Source organism: Thalia democratica, chromosome 5 (genome assembly GCF_965202585.1).
Source record: "Thalia democratica chromosome 5, ktThaDemo2.hap1.1, whole genome shotgun sequence".
Classification (NCBI taxonomy): domain Eukaryota; kingdom Metazoa; phylum Chordata; class Thaliacea; order Salpida; family Salpidae; genus Thalia; species Thalia democratica.
Genome location: NC_139169.1, coordinates 12,526,310 through 12,544,818, shown reverse-complemented (window position 1 = coordinate 12,544,818; position 18,509 = coordinate 12,526,310).

The following is an 18,509-nucleotide window of genomic DNA, read 5'->3' as shown; positions in this document are numbered from 1 at the left end:
AAGTTTAAGCTTGAAGGATCCCACACAAAAAACATAATAAACCAGTTAAAAATTGATGAAAGTACATGAAAACTTGTCAGAACGTAGCTTAAGCATCAGTGTACAAGTGAAAAAAAAACTTTTTTAGTTAGCTGTTGAAGTAACGGAGTAACAAGGGGTGGCCCAAACAAGTAAAATTTTAAAAAAATGAAATTTGCACATAAAAGCTTGAAAAAAAAAATATTGTTCACTAAAAGTGCTCAGATCGTGCCTACAATGACCATGTCCTGCTATCCAACCTGTTTTAGGGTGTGTTGGGTCGGGTGAGAAAACTGAAATTCAACCGCTGAAGTGCTATAATGGCCTATTTTAAAATTGGCCCAAAGACCAGGGACGTTTAGTGTTAAAAATTAAAATAGTTTTTACTAACTTATAAGTTGGTGAAATTATGTTGAAAAATGTTTTATTTTTGTTTTTAAGTTTTTTGTTTGTACATTTTTTATAGTCACTCACAGTTTTAGTAAGTTTTGCAAAATATTTCAAATAGACATAATCTAACAAGCTATTTCTTTTTACTTGTTTACTTTACAAAATAATCAGTTTACAATTTTAAAAGCGTTTAAGTAAGCTTAATTATTTAACTATGAAATGAAAAGATCATAAAATGTCTCTATAAACTTTTGTAAGTATTTATTTCTATCCACTATAGTTAGCAAAATGTACATAAACTATAAAACAACACACTTTAATTTTAATCTGTTGAAAAATCTTATGTTTAAATGACCTGTTAATTATTTAGTAAAAATGTGGAGACAGCGCCTACGGTCGGGTTTGAACCGAGGTTGCTACACCTTCGTGAGAACGCAACCAGTTAATTGAAAATTCACTTTTGAGACATTGATGTAACCGTTAGGCTAAGCTACCACACGTTAATGAGCTCATAAATACATATATGAAATGAATAAAACTATTTTTTATTTCCTTTTTACAACTTTAGTTTAAATTTATTGAACTATTGAGGGTTAATTTAAATCTTTACAAAGTTTAAGCTTGAAGGATCCCACACAAAAAACATAATAAACCAGTTAAAAATTGATGAAAGTACATGAAAACTTGTCAGAACGTAGCTTAAGCATCAGTGTACAAGTGAAAAAAAAAACTTTTTTAGTTAGCTGTTGAAGTAACGGAGTAACAAGGGGTGGCCCAAACAAGTAAAATTTAAAAAAAAATGAAATTTGCACATAAAAGCTTGATGATAAAAAAATTGTTCACTAAAAGTGCTCAGATCGTGCCTACAATGACCATGTCCTGCTATCCAACCAGTTTTAGGGTGTGTTGGGTCGGGTGAGAAAACTGAAATTCAACCGCTGAAGTGCTATAATGGCCTATTTTAAAATTGGCCCAAAGACCAGGGACGTTTAGTGTTAAAAATTAAAATAGTTTTTACTAACTTATAAGTTGGTGAAATTATGTTGAAAAATGTTTTATTTATGTTTTTAAGTTTTTTGTTTGTATATTTTTTATAGTCACTCACAGTTTTAGTAAGTTTTGCAAAATATTTCAAATAGACATAATCTTACAAGCTATTTCTTTTTACTTGTTTACTTTACAAAATAATCAGTTTACAATTTTAAAAGCGTTTAAGTAAGCTTAATTATTTAACTATGAAATGAAAAGATCATAAAATGTCTCTATAAACTTTTGTAAGTATTTATTTCTATCCACTATAGTTAGCAAAATGTACATAAACTATAAAACAACACACTTTAATTTTAATCTGTTGAAAAATCTTATGTTTAAACGACCTGTTAATTATTTAGTAAAAATGTGGAGACAGCGCCTACGGTCGGGTTTGAACCGAGGTTGCTACACCTTCGTGAGAACGCAACAAGTTAATTGAAAATTCACGTTTGAGACATTGATGTAACCGTTAGGCTAAGCTACCACACGTTAATGAGCTCATAAATGCATATATGAAATGAATAAAACTATTTTTTATTTCCTTTTTACAACTTTAGTTTAAATTTATTGAACTATTGAGGGTTAATTTAAATCTTTACAAAGTTTAAGCTTGAAGGATCCCACACAAAAAACATAATAAACCAGTTAAAAATTGATGAAAGTACATGAAAACTTGTCAGAACGTAGCTTAAGCATCAGTGTACAAGTGAAAAAAAAACTTTTTTAGTTAGCTGTTGAAGTAACGGAGTAACAAGGGGTGGCCCAAACAAGTAAAATTTTAAAAAAATGAAATTTGCACATAAAAGCTTGAAAAAAAAAAATATTGTTCACTAAAAGTGCTCAGATCGTGCCTACAATGACCATGTCCTGCTATCCAACCTGTTTTAGGGTGTGTTGGGTTGGATGAGAAAACTGAAATTCAACCGCTGAAGTGCTATAATGGCCTATTTTAAAATTGGCCCAAAGACCAGGGACGTTTAGTGTTAAAAATTAAAATAGTTTTTACTAACTTATAAGTTGGTGAAATTATGTTGAAAAATGTTTTATTTTTGTTTTTAAGTTTTTTGTTTGTACATTTTTTATAGTCACTCACAGTTTTAGTAAGTTTTGCAAAATATTTCAAATAGACATAATCTAACAAGCTATTTCTTTTTACTTGTTTACTTTACAAAATAATCAGTTTACAATTTTAAAAGCGTTTAAGTAAGCTTAATTATTTAACTATGAAATGAAAAGATCATAAAATGTCTCTATAAACTTTTGTAAGTATTTATTTCTATCCACTATAGTTAGCAAAATGTACATAAACTATAAAACAACACACTTTAATTTTAATCTGTTGAAAAATCTTATGTTTAAATGACCTGTTAATTATTTAGTAAAAATGTGGAGACAGCGCCTACGGTCGGGTTTGAACCGAGGTTGCTACACGTTCGTGAGAACGCAACCAGTTAATTGAAAATTCACTTTTGAGACATTGATGTAACCGTTAGGCTAAGCTACCACACGTTAATGAGCTCATAAATGCATATATGAAATGAATAAAACTATTTTTTATTTCCTTTTTACAACTTTAGTTTAAATTTATTGAACTATTGAGGGTTAATTTAAATCTTTACAAAGTTTAAGCTTGAAGGATCCCACACAAAAAACATAATAAACCAGTTAAAAATTGATGAAAGTACATGAAAACTTGTCAGAACGTAGCTTAAGCATCAGTGTACAAGTGAAAATAAAAACTTTTTTAGTTAGCTGTTGAAGTAACGGAGTAACAAGGGGTGGCCCAAACAAGTAAAATTTAAAAAAAAATGAAATTTGCACATAAAAGCTTGATGATAAAAAAATTGTTCACTAAAAGTGCTCAGATCGAGCCTACAATGACCATGTCCTGCTATCCAACCAGTTTTAGGGTGTGTTGGGTCGGATGAGAAAACTGAAATTCAACCGCTGAAGTGCTATAATAGCCTATTTTAAAATTGGCCCAAAGACCAGGGGCGTTTAGTGTTAAAAATTAAAATAGTTTTTACTAACTTATAAGTTGGTGAAATTATGTTGAAAAATGTTTTATTTTTGTTTTTAAGTTTTTTGTTTGTACATTTTTTATAGTCACTCACAGTTTTAGTAAGTTTTGCAAAATATTTCAAATAGACATAATCTAACAAGCTATTTCTTTTTACTTGTTTACTTTACAAAATAATCAGTTTACAATTTTAAAAGCGTTTAAGTAAGCTTAATTATTTAACTATGAAATGAAAAGATCATAAAATGTCTCTATAAACTTTTGTAAGTATTTATTTCTATCCACTATAGTTAGCAAAATGTACATAAACTATAAAACAACACACTTTACTTTTAATCTGTTGAAAAATCTTATGTTTAAATGACCTGTTAATTATTTAGTAAAAATGTGGAGACAGCGCCTACGGTCGGGTTTGAACCGAGGTTGCTACACGTTCGTGAGAACGCAACCAGTTAATTGAAAATTCACTTTTGAGACATTGATGTAACCGTTAGGCTAAGCTACCACACGTTAATGAGCTCATAAATGCATATATGAAATGAATAAAACTATTTTTTATTTCCTTTTTACAACTTTAGTTTAAATTTATTGAACTATTGAGGGTTAATTTAAATCTTTACAAAGTTTAAGCTTGAAGGATCCCACACAAAAAACATAATAAACCAGTTAAAAATTGATGAAAGTACATGAAAACTTGTCAGAACGTAGCTTAAGCATCAGTGTACAAGTGAAAATAAAAACTTTTTTAGTTAGCTGTTGAAGTAACGGAGTAACAAGGGGTGGCCCAAACAAGTAAAATTTAAAAAAAAATGAAATTTGCACATAAAAGCTTGATGATAAAAAAATTGTTCACTAAAAGTGCTCAGATCGAGCCTACAATGACCATGTCCTGCTATCCAACCAGTTTTAGGGTGTGTTGGGTCGGATGAGAAAACTGAAATTCAACCGCTGAAGTGCTATAATAGCCTATTTTAAAATTGGCCCAAAGACCAGGGGCGTTTAGTGTTAAAAATTAAAATAGTTTTTACTAACTTATAAGTTGGTGAAATTATGTTGAAAAATGTTTTATTTTTGTTTTTAAGTTTTTTGTTTGTACATTTTTTATAGTCACTCACAGTTTTAGTAAGTTTTGCAAAATATTTCAAATAGACATAATCTAACAAGCTATTTCTTTTTACTTGTTTACTTTACAAAATAATCAGTTTACAATTTTAAAAGCGTTTAAGTAAGCTTAATTATTTAACTATGAAATGAAAAGATCATAAAATGTCTCTATAAACTTTTGTAAGTATTTATTTCTATCCACTATAGTTAGCAAAATGTACATAAACTATAAAACAACACACTTTACTTTTAATCTGTTGAAAAATCTTATGTTTAAATGACCTGTTAATTATTTAGTAAAAATGTGGAGACAGCGCCTACGGTCGGGTTTGAACCGAGGTTGCTACACGTTCGTGAGAATGCAACCAGTTAATTGAAAATTCACTTTTGAGACATTGATGTAACCGTTAGGCTAAGCTACCACACGTTAATGAGCTCATAAATGCATATATGAAATGAATAAAACTATTTTTTATTTCCTTTTTACAACTTTAGTTTAAATTTATTGAACTATTGAGGGTTAATTTAAATCTTTACAAAGTTTAAGCTTGAAGGATCCCACACAAAAAACATAATAAACCAGTTAAAAATTGATGAAAGTACATGAAAACTTGTCAGAACGTAGCTTAAGCATCAGTGTACAAGTGAAAAAAAAAACTTTTTTAGTTAGCTGTTGAAGTAACGGAGTAACAAGGGGTGGCCCAAACAAGTAAAATTTTAAAAAAATGAAATTTGCACATAAAAGCTTGATGATAAAAAAATTGTTCACTAAAAGTGCTCAGATCGTGCCTACAATGACCATGTCCTGCTATCCAACCAGTTTTAGGGTGTGTTGGGTCGGGTGAGAAAACTGAAATTCAACCGCTGAAGTGCTATAATGGCCTATTTTAAAATTGGCCCAAAGACCAGGGACGTTTAGTGTTAAAAATTAAAATAGTTTTTACTAACTTATAAGTTGGTGAAATTATGTTGAAAAATGTTTTATTTATGTTTTCAAGTTTTTTGTTTGTACATTTTTTATAGTTACTCGCAGTTTTAGTAAATTTTGCAAAATATTTCAAATAGACATAATCTAACAAGCTATTTCTTTTTACTTGTTTACTTTACAAAATAATCAGTTTACAATTTTAAAAGCGTTTAAGTAAGCTTAATTATTTAACTATGAAATGAAAAGATCATAAAATGTCTCTATAAACTTTTGTAAGTATTTATTTCTATCCACTATAGTTAGCAAAATGTACATAAACTATAAAACAACACACTTTAATTTTAATCTGTTGAAAAATCTTATGTTTAAATGACCTGTTAATTATTTAGTAAAAATGTGGAGACAGCGCCTACGGTCGGGTTTGAACCGAGGTTGCTACACGTTCGTGAGAACGCAACCAGTTAATTGAAAATTCACTTTTGAGACATTGATGTAACCGTTAGGCTAAGCTACCACACGTTAATGAGCTCATAAATGCATATATGAAATGAATAAAACTATTTTTTATTTCCTTTTTACAACTTTAGTTTAAATTTATTGAACTATTGAGGGTTAATTTAAATCTTTACAAAGTTTAAGCTTGAAGGATCCCACACAAAAAACATAATAAACCAGTTAAAAATTGATGAAAGTACATGAAAACTTGTCAGAACGTAGCTTAAGCATCAGTGTACAAGTGAAAATAAAAACTTTTTTAGTTAGCTGTTGAAGTAACGGAGTAACAAGGGGTGGCCCAAACAAGTAAAATTTAAAAAAAAATGAAATTTGCACATAAAAGCTTGATGATAAAAAAATTGTTCACTAAAAGTGCTCAGATCGAGCCTACAATGACCATGTCCTGCTATCCAACCAGTTTTAGGGTGTGTTGGGTCGGATGAGAAAACTGAAATTCAACCGCTGAAGTGCTATAATAGCCTATTTTAAAATTGGCCCAAAGACCAGGGGCGTTTAGTGTTAAAAATTAAAATAGTTTTTACTAACTTATAAGTTGGTGAAATTATGTTGAAAAATGTTTTATTTTTGTTTTTAAGTTTTTTGTTTGTACATTTTTTATAGTCACTCACAGTTTTAGTAAGTTTTGCAAAATATTTCAAATAGACATAATCTAACAAGCTATTTCTTTTTACTTGTTTACTTTACAAAATAATCAGTTTACAATTTTAAAAGCGTTTAAGTAAGCTTAATTATTTAACTATGAAATGAAAAGATCATAAAATGTCTCTATAAACTTTTGTAAGTATTTATTTCTATCCACTATAGTTAGCAAAATGTACATAAACTATAAAACAACACACTTTACTTTTAATCTGTTGAAAAATCTTATGTTTAAATGACCTGTTAATTATTTAGTAAAAATGTGGAGACAGCGCCTACGGTCGGGTTTGAACCGAGGTTGCTACACGTTCGTGAGAATGCAACCAGTTAATTGAAAATTCACTTTTGAGACATTGATGTAACCGTTAGGCTAAGCTACCACACGTTAATGAGCTCATAAATGCATATATGAAATGAATAAAACTATTTTTTATTTCCTTTTTACAACTTTAGTTTAAATTTATTGAACTATTGAGGGTTAATTTAAATCTTTACAAAGTTTAAGCTTGAAGGATCCCACACAAAAAACATAATAAACCAGTTAAAAATTGATGAAAGTACATGAAAACTTGTCAGAACGTAGCTTAAGCATCAGTGTACAAGTGAAAAAAAAAACTTTTTTAGTTAGCTGTTGAAGTAACGGAGTAACAAGGGGTGGCCCAAACAAGTAAAATTTTAAAAAAATGAAATTTGCACATAAAAGCTTGATGATAAAAAAATTGTTCACTAAAAGTGCTCAGATCGTGCCTACAATGACCATGTCCTGCTATCCAACCAGTTTTAGGGTGTGTTGGGTCGGGTGAGAAAACTGAAATTCAACCGCTGAAGTGCTATAATGGCCTATTTTAAAATTGGCCCAAAGACCAGGGACGTTTAGTGTTAAAAATTAAAATAGTTTTTACTAACTTATAAGTTGGTGAAATTATGTTGAAAAATGTTTTATTTATGTTTTCAAGTTTTTTGTTTGTACATTTTTTATAGTTACTCGCAGTTTTAGTAAATTTTGCAAAATATTTCAAATAGACATAATCTAACAAGCTATTTCTTTTTACTTGTTTACTTTACAAAATAATCAGTTTACAATTTTAAAAGCGTTTAAGTAAGCTTAATTATTTAACTATGAAATGAAAAGATCATAAAATGTCTCTATAAACTTTTGTAAGTATTTATTTCTATCCACTATAGTTAGCAAAATGTACATAAACTATAAAACAACACACTTTAATTTTAATCTGTTGAAAAATCTTATGTTTAAATGACCTGTTAATTATTTAGTAAAAATGTGGAGACAGCGCCTACGGTCGGGTTTGAACCGAGGTTGCTACACGTTCGTGAGAACGCAACCAGTTAATTGAAAATTCACTTTTGAGACATTGATGTAACCGTTAGGCTAAGCTACCACACGTTAATGAGCTCATAAATGCATATATGAAATGAATAAAACTTTTTTTTTTTCCTTTTTACAACTTTAGTTTAAATTTATTGAACTATTGAGGGTTAATTTAAATCTTTACAAAGTTTAAGCTTGAAGGATCCCACACAAAAAACATAATAAACCAGTTAAAAATTGATGAAAGTACATGAAAACTTGTCAGAACGTAGCTTAAGCATCAGTGTACAAGTGAAAAAAAAAACTTTTTTAGTTAGCTGTTGAAGTAACGGAGTAACAAGGGGTGGCCCAAACAAGTAAAATTTTAAAAAAATGAAATTTGCACATAAAAGCTTGAAAAAAAAAATATTGTTCACTAAAAGTGCTCAGATCGTGCCTACAATGACCATGTCCTGCTATCCAACCAGTTTTAGGGTGTGTTGGGTCGGGTGAGAAAACTGAAATTCAACCGCTGAAGTGCTATAATGGCCTATTTTAAAATTGGTCCAAAGACCAGGGACGTTTAGTGTTAAAAATTAAAATAGTTTTTACTAACTTATAAGTTGGTGAAATTATGTTGAAAAATGTTTTATTTTCGTTTTTAAGTTTTTTGTTTGTACATTTTTTATAGTCACTCACAGTTTTAGTAAGTTTTGCAAAATATTTCAAATAGACATAATCTAACAAGCTATTTCTTTTTACTTGTTTACTTTACAAAATAATCAGTTTACAATTTTAAAAGCGTTTAAGTAAGCTTAATTATTTAACTATGAAATGAAAAGATCATAAAATGTCTCTATAAACTTTTGTAAGTATTTATTTCTATCCACTATAGTTAGCAAAATGTACATAAACTATAAAACAACACACTTTAATTTTAATCTGTTGAAAAATCTTATGTTTAAACGACCTGTTAATTATTTAGTAAAAATGTGGAGACAGCGCCTACGGTCGGGTTTGAACCGAGGTTGCTACACGTTCGTGAGAACGCAACCAGTTAATTGAAAATTCACTTTTGAGACATTGATGTAACCGTTAGGCTAAGCTACCACACGTTAATGAGCTCATAAATGCATATATGAAATGAATAAAACTATTTTTTATTTCCTTTTTACAACTTTAGTTTAAATTTATTGAACTATTGAGGGTTAATTTTAATCTTTACAAAGTTTAAGCTTGAAGTATCCCACTTAAAAAACATAATAAACCAGTTAAAAATTGATGAAAGCACATGAAAACTTGTCAGAAAGTAGCTTAAGCATCAGTGTACAAGTGAAAAAAAAAACTTTTTTAGTTAGCTGTTGAAGTAACGGAGTAACAAGGGGTGGCCCAAACAAGTAAAATTTTAAAAATATGAAATTTGCACATAAAAGCTTGATGATAAAAAAATTGTTCACTAAAAGTGCTCAGATCGTGCCTACAATGACCATGTCCTGCTATCCAACCAGTTTTAGGGTGTGTTGGGTCGGATGAGAAAACTGAAATTCAACCGCTGAAGTGCTATAATGGCCTATTTTAAAATTAGCCCAAAGACCAGGGACGTTTAGTGTTAAAAATTAAAATAGTTTTTACTAACTTATAAGTTGGTGAAATTATGTTGAAAAATGTTTTATTTTTGTTTTTAAGTTTTTTGTTTGTACATTTTTTATAGTCACTCACAGTTTTAGTAAGTTTTGCAAAATATTTCAAATAGACATAATCTAACAAGCTATTTCTTTTTACTTGTTTACTTTACAAAATAATCAGTTTACAATTTTAAAAGCGTTTAAGTAAGCTTAATTATTTAACTATGAAATGAAAAGATCATAAAATGTCTCTATAAACTTTTGTAAGTATTTATTTCTATCCACTATAGTTAGCAAAATGTACATAAACTATAAAACAACACACTTTAATTTTAATCTGTTGAAAAATCTTATGTTTAAATGACCTGTTAATTATTTAATAAAAATGTGGAGACAGCGCCTACGGTCGGGTTTGAACCGAGGTTGCTACACGTTCGTGAGAACGCAACCAGTTAATTGAAAATTCACGTTTGAGACATTGATGTAACCGTTAGGCTAAGCTACCACACGTTAATGAGCTCATAAATGCATATATGAAATGAATAAAACTATTTTTTATTTCCTTTTTACAACTTTAGTTTAAATTTATTGAACTATTGAGGGTTAATTTAAATCTTTACAAAGTTTAAGCTTGAAGGATCCCACACAAAAAACATAATAAACCAGTTAAAAATTGATGAAAGTACATGAAAACTTGTCAGAACGTAGCTTAAGCATCAGTGTACAAGTGAAAAAAAAAACTTTTTTAGTTAGCTGTTGAAGTAACGGAGTAACAAGGGGTGGCCCAAACAAGTAAAATTTTAAAAAAATGAAATTTGCACATAAAAGCTTGATGATAAAAAAATTGTTCACTAAAAGTGCTCAGATCGTGCCTACAATGACCATGTCCTGCTATCCAACCAGTTTTAGGGTGTGTTGGGTCGGGTGAGAAAACTGAAATTCAACCGCTGAAGTGCTATAATGGCCTATTTTAAAATTGGCCCTAAGACCAGGGACGTTTAGTGTTAAAAATTAAAATAGTTTTTACTAACTTATAAGTTGGTGAAATTATGTTGAAAAGTGTTTTATTTATGTTTTTAAGTTTTTTGTTTGTACATTTTTTATAGTTACTCACAGTTTTAGTAAGTTTTGCAAAATATTTCAAATAGATATAATCTAACAAGCTATTTCTTTTTACTTGTTTACTTTACAAAATAATCAGTTTACAATTTTAAAAGCGTTTAAGTAAGCTTAATTATTTAACTATGAAATGAAAAGATCATAAAATGTCTCTATAAACTTTTGTAAGTATTTATTTCTATCCACTATAGTTAGCAAAATGTACATAAACTATAAAACAACACACTTTAATTTTAATCTGTTGAAAAATCTTATGTTTAAATGACCTGTTAATTATTTAGTAAAAATGTGGAGACAGCGCCTACGGTCGGGTTTGAACCGAGGTTGCTACACCTTCGTGAGAACGCAACCAGTTAATTGAAAATTCACTTTTGAGACATTGATGTAACCGTTAGGCTAAGCTACCACACGTTAATGAGCTCATAAATGCATATATGAAATGAATAAAACTATTTTTTATTTCCTTTTTACAACTTTAGTTTAAATTTATTGAACTATTGAGGGTTAATTTAAATCTTTACAAAGTTTAAGCTTGAAGGATCCCACACAAAAAACATAATAAACCAGTTAAAAATTGATGAAAGTACATGAAAACTTGTCAGAACGTAGCTTAAGCATCAGTGTACAAGTGAAAAAAAAAACTTTTTTAGTTAGCTGTTGAAATAACCGAGTAACAAGGGGTGGCCCAAACAAGTAAAATTTTAAAAAAATGAAATTTGCACATAAAAGCTTGATGATAAAAAAATTGTTCACTAAAAGTGCTCAGATCGTGCCTACAATGACCATGTCCTGCTATCCAACCAGTTTTAGGGTGTGTTGGGTCGGGTGAGAAAACTGAAATTCAACCGCTGAAGTGCTATAATGGCCTATTTTAAAATTGGCCCAAAGACCAGGGACGTTTAGTGTTAAAAATTAAAATAGTTTTTACTAACTTATAAGTTGGTGAAATTATGTTGAAAAATGTTTTATTTATGTTTTCAAGTTTTTTGTTTGTACATTTTTTATAGTTACTCACAGTTTTAGTAAGTTTTGCAAAATATTTCAAATAGACATAATCTAACAAGCTATTTCTTTTTACTTGTTTACTCTACAAAATAATCAGTTTATAATTATAAAAACGCTCAAGTTAGCTTACAAACTTAATAATTTAACAATGAAACGAAAAGATCATAAAATGTCTCTATAAACTTTTGTAAGTATTTATTTCTATCCACTATAGTTAGTAAAATGTACTATAAAACAACTTCAACAACATACTTTAACTTTAATCAGATGAAAAAGCTTATTTTTAAAAGAAATGTTAATTATATAATAAAAAATGTGGAGTTAGCGCCTACGGTCGGGTTTGAACCGAGGTTGCTACACGTTCGTGATAACGCAACCAGTTAATTGGAAATTCACTTTTGAGACATTGATGTAACCGTTAGGCTAAGCTACCACACGTTAATGAGCTCATAATTGCATATATGAAATGAATAAAACTATTTTTTATTTTCTTTTTTCAACTTTAGTTTAAATTTATTGAATTATTGAGGGTTAATTTAAAGCTTTACAAAGTTTAAGCTTGAAGGATCCCACACAAAAAACATAATAAACCAGTTAAAAATTGATGAAAGTACATGAAAACTTGTCAGAACGTAGCTTAAGCATCAGTGTACAAGTGAAAAAAAAACTTTTTTAGTTAGCTGTTAAAATAACGGAGTAACAAGGGGTGGCCCAAACAAGTAAAATTACAAAAAAAATAAAACTTGCACATAAAAGCTTAATAATAAAAAAACTGTTCACTATAAGTGCTCAGATCGTGCCTACAATGACCATGTCCTGCTATCAAAGCAGTTTTAGGGTTTGTTGGGTCGGGTGAGAAAACTGAAATTCAACCGCTGAAGTGCTATAATTGCCTGGCCTATTTTAAAATTTGCCCAAAGACCAGGGACGTTTAGTGTTAAAAATTAAAATAGTTTTTACTAATTTATAATTTGTCGAAATGATGTTTAAAAATGTTTTCTTTATATTTTCAATCATTTGCACTTTTTTTATATTTATGAAAAGTTACTGATAGTTTTAGTAATTTTTGCAAAATATTTCAGATAGACATAGTCTAACGACCTATTTCTTTTTACTTGTTTACTTTACAAAATAATTAGTTTACAATTTTAAACACATTTAAGTAAGCTTAGAAACTTAATAATAATTTTAAAAAGTGTGTAAAAGATCTTGAAATGTCTATTTAAACTTTTATAAGTATTTATTTCTATCCGTTATTCTTAGTAAACTGTTCAATAACTACGAACAATTTCAACAACATAATTCAAAATATAATCAGATCAAAAAGGCTTATATTTCAAATGTAACTTATCTCATAAAAAATGTGGAAACAGCGCCAATGGTTTGGTTTGAACCCAGGTTGCTACGCTTTCGTGAGATCACAACCAGTCTTAATATAATTCAGTTTTGGTGAAATTGAAGTATTATTTATTTCCTTTTTTAAACTAAAAAGTTTAAAGCTATATATTTACTTTAATTTTCTTCCTATACAATGACAATTTCTTAAAAACGACTTGTTTTTTTAACACTTTTAACTTTTATTCAACTTAATTTTCTCTGGCATTATAAAGTTTTTTTATTAATGCAGTTTTTATCTTCAAATTTTACTTAATTTTATACCAATACCTGAAGTTGGTAAAGTTAAAAAAACATTTATTTAGTACAACATTAAAAATTAAAAGTATTAACAATTTATATAGATGTTCTAATGAAATTCTAAAATTATTTTTAGCAACTTGGTAGTGTTAAACTTATATTATAAAAATAAATAAGTTATTTACAATTTAAAAAAAAGAAATATTTTCTTGTTTTGTACCAAATTACTTATTTGTTATTTGAATCTACTTATTCATTACTTTTGGTTAATGGTATAAATTAAAACATTTTAGCTTGTACACTGTACTTCTTCTCACATTTAGCTTTCCTATCTATCCTATTTCTAAGAGCTTTTAAAATGCAGTATAAAGATTCAATTACTTAATACAATATATTTATTCAAAAGAAGTTATATAAGGATTCAATACAATTTTAAAGTGAATTGTTATACTTAACCATTAAAACTTAAAACATTAAAAGATGAGGCCTATTGAATTTTTTTATAGATTTATACTTATATTTTAGTTGACTTTATATTTTTAAATTTAGTAAAACATTGGTTCTTGTAAGCTAACTGACTTTTTTCCATTCTAAACGTATACAAGAATTTCAAATTAACATTTTGGATTCTCGAACAATGTGTTCATTTTTAGTAATTGTAGCCAAATTTGTTGCTTTAAATTCTTTATGTGTAAAATTTTAAAGCTATTTGCTTCATACTTTTATTTATAAAGACAGTTTTGCGAGGTATTAACTTTAAATACTCTATTGTTTTTGTACCTTTGAGCTTTTTCTAAGCAGAAAAAAGTATAAATTACATAACTTAAATTATTTTATTAAATAGACGAAAAAAGCCAGCATAAAAAGACGCTTGATCGTAGGACCTGGTGCACGAAAAAGCTTTTCGGGTAATGAGTCGCACACAACTTTTAACATCTTGTCCAGGACACGACTTAGTAGTTTGTAGTAATGTTTGTATTAACTTGTTGTTTGTGATATTTTAGTAGTTTGTATAATTAATTCTACAGTAAAATCTTAGTTGTGTTTTTATTTTATACTTATTTACCTTGTTCTAAAAGCTTTAGTAAAAATGTGTGCAACTGTTCCGTTTTAAATAAGAAATATAGAACGAATATTTCAAAATTGTGTGTAGCTCCTTAATTTTAAACTTTCTTTGTAACAAATTAATGTGTAAAACTTCAATATACATACTTAGTTCTGTAAATTTTAGCTTATTTTTATTTGATTTTTTTCAATGGTAGTTTTAACATCTGTACAAGTTAACTATTTCACAAGCTTATTTTAAACAATTAGTTTTGAATTTACTTTTGCTTTTTGTATAGTTATGTAATAACTTCTAATTAACTCTAAACTTTTGTCTACGGAAATCATAAAGCGATAATAATTACAATAACAAGTTTATATTCTTCATTTTTATACTACTAAAAGTAAATTCAATAGTTAAGTAGTAAAATAAGTTGGTAGTTTTAAATAAGTTGAAAAGTAAAATAAACAATTTAATGGTGATAATTTTTGACAGAATAACTTATTGCTTTAAAATAGTCTTAATTATTATTCAACAAAAAATTTACAATCCTGTAAAAAGAAGTTTTCATAAATTAAAGTAAAATTTTGGATAAAAAGTATCACATACCATTAAAATTTATTATAACAACTATTTAAACGATCAATTTTTAACTACCTTTAAGAAAATTTTCAAATTTCTATATATACTATTTATTTCAATGAAGTTATGGGGAGCCTTTAGAAACTATAGATTTGGCGTACAAAATATATAATTTTAAAATCTTTTTCGATTTAACTATCAATAACTTAATGTTTTTTCATACGCTTAAGTATTTTTGTTTTATTTTTAAAACTCCAAACTAATATTTTGTTTTGTTATTTTTTGTTTTTCTCAAAACATCACATGATTTCAATTGTCTGTGAAATTTTTAGACTTCAGCACACAGATCGAACCATATTGTTTGCTCACAAAACTATATTGTTTTGAATTGAGTATAAATTGCAACCAAGTACTAACAAGCGTTTTATAATTTTTATCTCATAGTGAAGATAAGACTGTATTTGTTTTTTTTTCATATTTTTGCAGAGATTTGAAGTGTAAAGTTTTAAGACATTAAGCAAAAACAAAGCTAATCATCTCAGAGGTTTACTTTTCGTTTACTAAATTTTGTTTCTTAATTTGTTTAATACGAACAAATTAAAAGCATTAGTTACGTAAAAGCTTAATATAAAACAAGTCAGCCTAAAAGAAAGTTTGTATCATCGATTTATTTGAACTTAGCTATTGTTCATCAGATAGTTTTTATTTTTAGCGATTTTGAAAACTTTTCAAGAGTTTGGAAATATGACTTTAGTAATTTTTTTGTACCTTGAAGTTAAAAAGGTTAGGCTGATTACAAATGTTTGCCTAAACTTATTTAAAAGGAGCAAATAAAAATGTTTATTTTGATGGTAATAAAATAACTATTATCAATATGTTGAAAATTTTGTATAAAGTCATTCTACATCTTAAGCTATTTTTTTACTTGTAAATACAATCAAAAATAAACACTTTTTCTTTAAAATAGAATCGAAACTGTAATGTCTATCAAATTGTAAAGTTAATAAAGAAATGGAAAAACAAAAGAAAAACCTTTCAAAAAATTCAAGTGACAATCAGCCTGAAAATAAGCCAGTTTACAGCAAGAAGATGACGAAAGAAAAAGATGAAAAACAAAGCCAAAATTACACAAGTCGCAACATTCAGGCAGTAAAACTTTTGCCTGATGATGTTGCGACAGAGCTAGTAAAAAAGTTAAGAACCACCAAAATGAACGAAAAAGAAGAACTGAGCATAAATGAAGGGCAAAAGCATAAACAAACTAAACATGCTGACTGTAAAAATGATTACGATGAAAAGGTTAAGCAAAATGTGTCGAAAAACAACAAAAAAAATTTTGAAGAAAATGAACCTAAAAACCTAAATATAAAAACAAAAGATACAAAATCAAGATACAACGTTAAATTAGATGACGGTAGAATTAAAGCATCTTCATCGAAATCTTACGATAATAAAGCGTTTATTAAGGACTGCGGAGCACTTAACAAAATATCTCCAAAAGAAAATAAAAAGGGTGAATTAATCAGATCTGACGAGTATTGGAACAAACTGTTCGATAAAAAGAATAAAGAAAGAAATATTGAAATATTGTTTTCCAATAATGGAGTAGAAGCATTTAAGACTGGAGAATTACTACAAAATCCAAAGAAGAAGATTAAATCATCGAAGGTTGCAAAAAGATCCTCTCCATCAAAAAATCAGTTCACCAACTCCTACCAAAACCTTAAAATGTTCACTAGTTTTGAGAAACAGTTTGAAAAAATTACTTACTTAGTAAGTAACATGTCAAATATTAGAGGTTTTGTTAGACCGAAACGCGTAGATGATACCAAAAATGATATCAAAAAATGCGGGATTGTAAAGAAAAATGAAAAAAGTGTGACACAAACAAAAGGTAAAAACAATAATGATCGAAAAGAAAAGATAGTCAGAAGATAAAATTAAATCAAACTTTGACTGGACTTAATATTTCGATAAAAACAAAAAACTAATAATAGCATATGGTTCAGTTGGTATATTAAACGGTTTTTTTTCAGTTCTTGGTTTTAAGGTTATCTATCTAGTTTAAATTAGTTTTTTTATATTAAGATTATTAAGTACATTTGTTTTAGTATTAAACTACTCATGTAGACTATTGGTAATAAAAAGGCTACAATTTGATTAAATTTATAAGTTTTTTTCTTAGAATTTTATTAATTTTGAGAAGTTTAAACAATTGTCAAGTAGTCAAAACACTAAAAAATAATTGAAGTATAATAATGATGATCATAAAACATTCAATCTTTAGCAAGTTTTGAAATAACTCTAATTTAACCGGTAATTAGACTTGTTTTAGTTGTTGTGTTTTGGTACTTAACTTTTATCAACTTTAACGAAACTAATTAACACAAACTGCAGTAGAATGTAGAAAACTTGTTGAAGTTTTAAACAAATAATAATTAGTAAAAAACTACTTTCATAACCAACTTCCTAAAAAGTTTTAAAGCTTGTTGATTGTAAAGCTTTTAAAAATTAATAATTAGTAAGAAACTACTTTTATAATTAATTTTTAACAGTTTTTTAAAGACTAGGTAGGTTCTTCAAACACATTTTTTTGCCTAATAACTGCTTCTAGATACAACATAAATAACTTTGTGTTTTTAAATTATAAACCTGAGCACTATTTGAGTACTAAGTTAAAAAATACTTTTATAAAAAAATTTTCCCCAACTTTTAACACGTATAATTAAAAAACTAAGTCGGTTGGGACTATAATTAAAACATAATTTTCGTTTAATTTCACATTCTGCTCTACGGTACAAATATATATTTAAATCGTTTAATCGTTTATTAACTATAAGCGATAAAACTTATTAATTTTCAGCTTTTTTTTTTTTATTATAATAACGCTAGTGTTTTGCATGGTAATGTAAACTAAAACTACCAAATATGAAAAATATAATGTAACCGTGAAAATTATTCCTTATTAATTATTTAGTACATAAAGATTGACTACAATATTAAAAAAAAACTTTAAAAAATCAAAAGCGCTTTAAGTTAAGTATTCAGGATGAGAATAAATCTTAAAAAAGTATTTTTGTATTAAAAAGTTTTCTATGATAAGTATTTGATTATTAAACACAGAATTTTAATTCTTTTGAAAATAGATTTTTCATTTGAAGTTAAACCTATTTAGTAAGACGTGTTTCTTTAAAATAAGATATATTTGGGTATAAAAAAGCGAAAATAAACCAACTTTATAACAAAAAGTGTTGATACTACGCCTACAGTTAAGTTTTAACCAGGGTGTTTCGTTTTCAAGAACAACTATATTTCTATTATTTGTACTGAAGTAACCGTTAGACTAAGCTACATCACGGCTTTTGGCTGAACTCCTTTATTTAAAGCAAACAAGCTTTAGTTAGTACATATTTAAGCTTCTAATTAGCTAATAGGCTCTGATAAAAACTACTAAAGTTATAGTAACATTTAAGAAAATTTGCACTATGTTTAAACACAATTGATTTGCTTGCAGTTATCTCTTTTAAGTTCATAGTTTCATA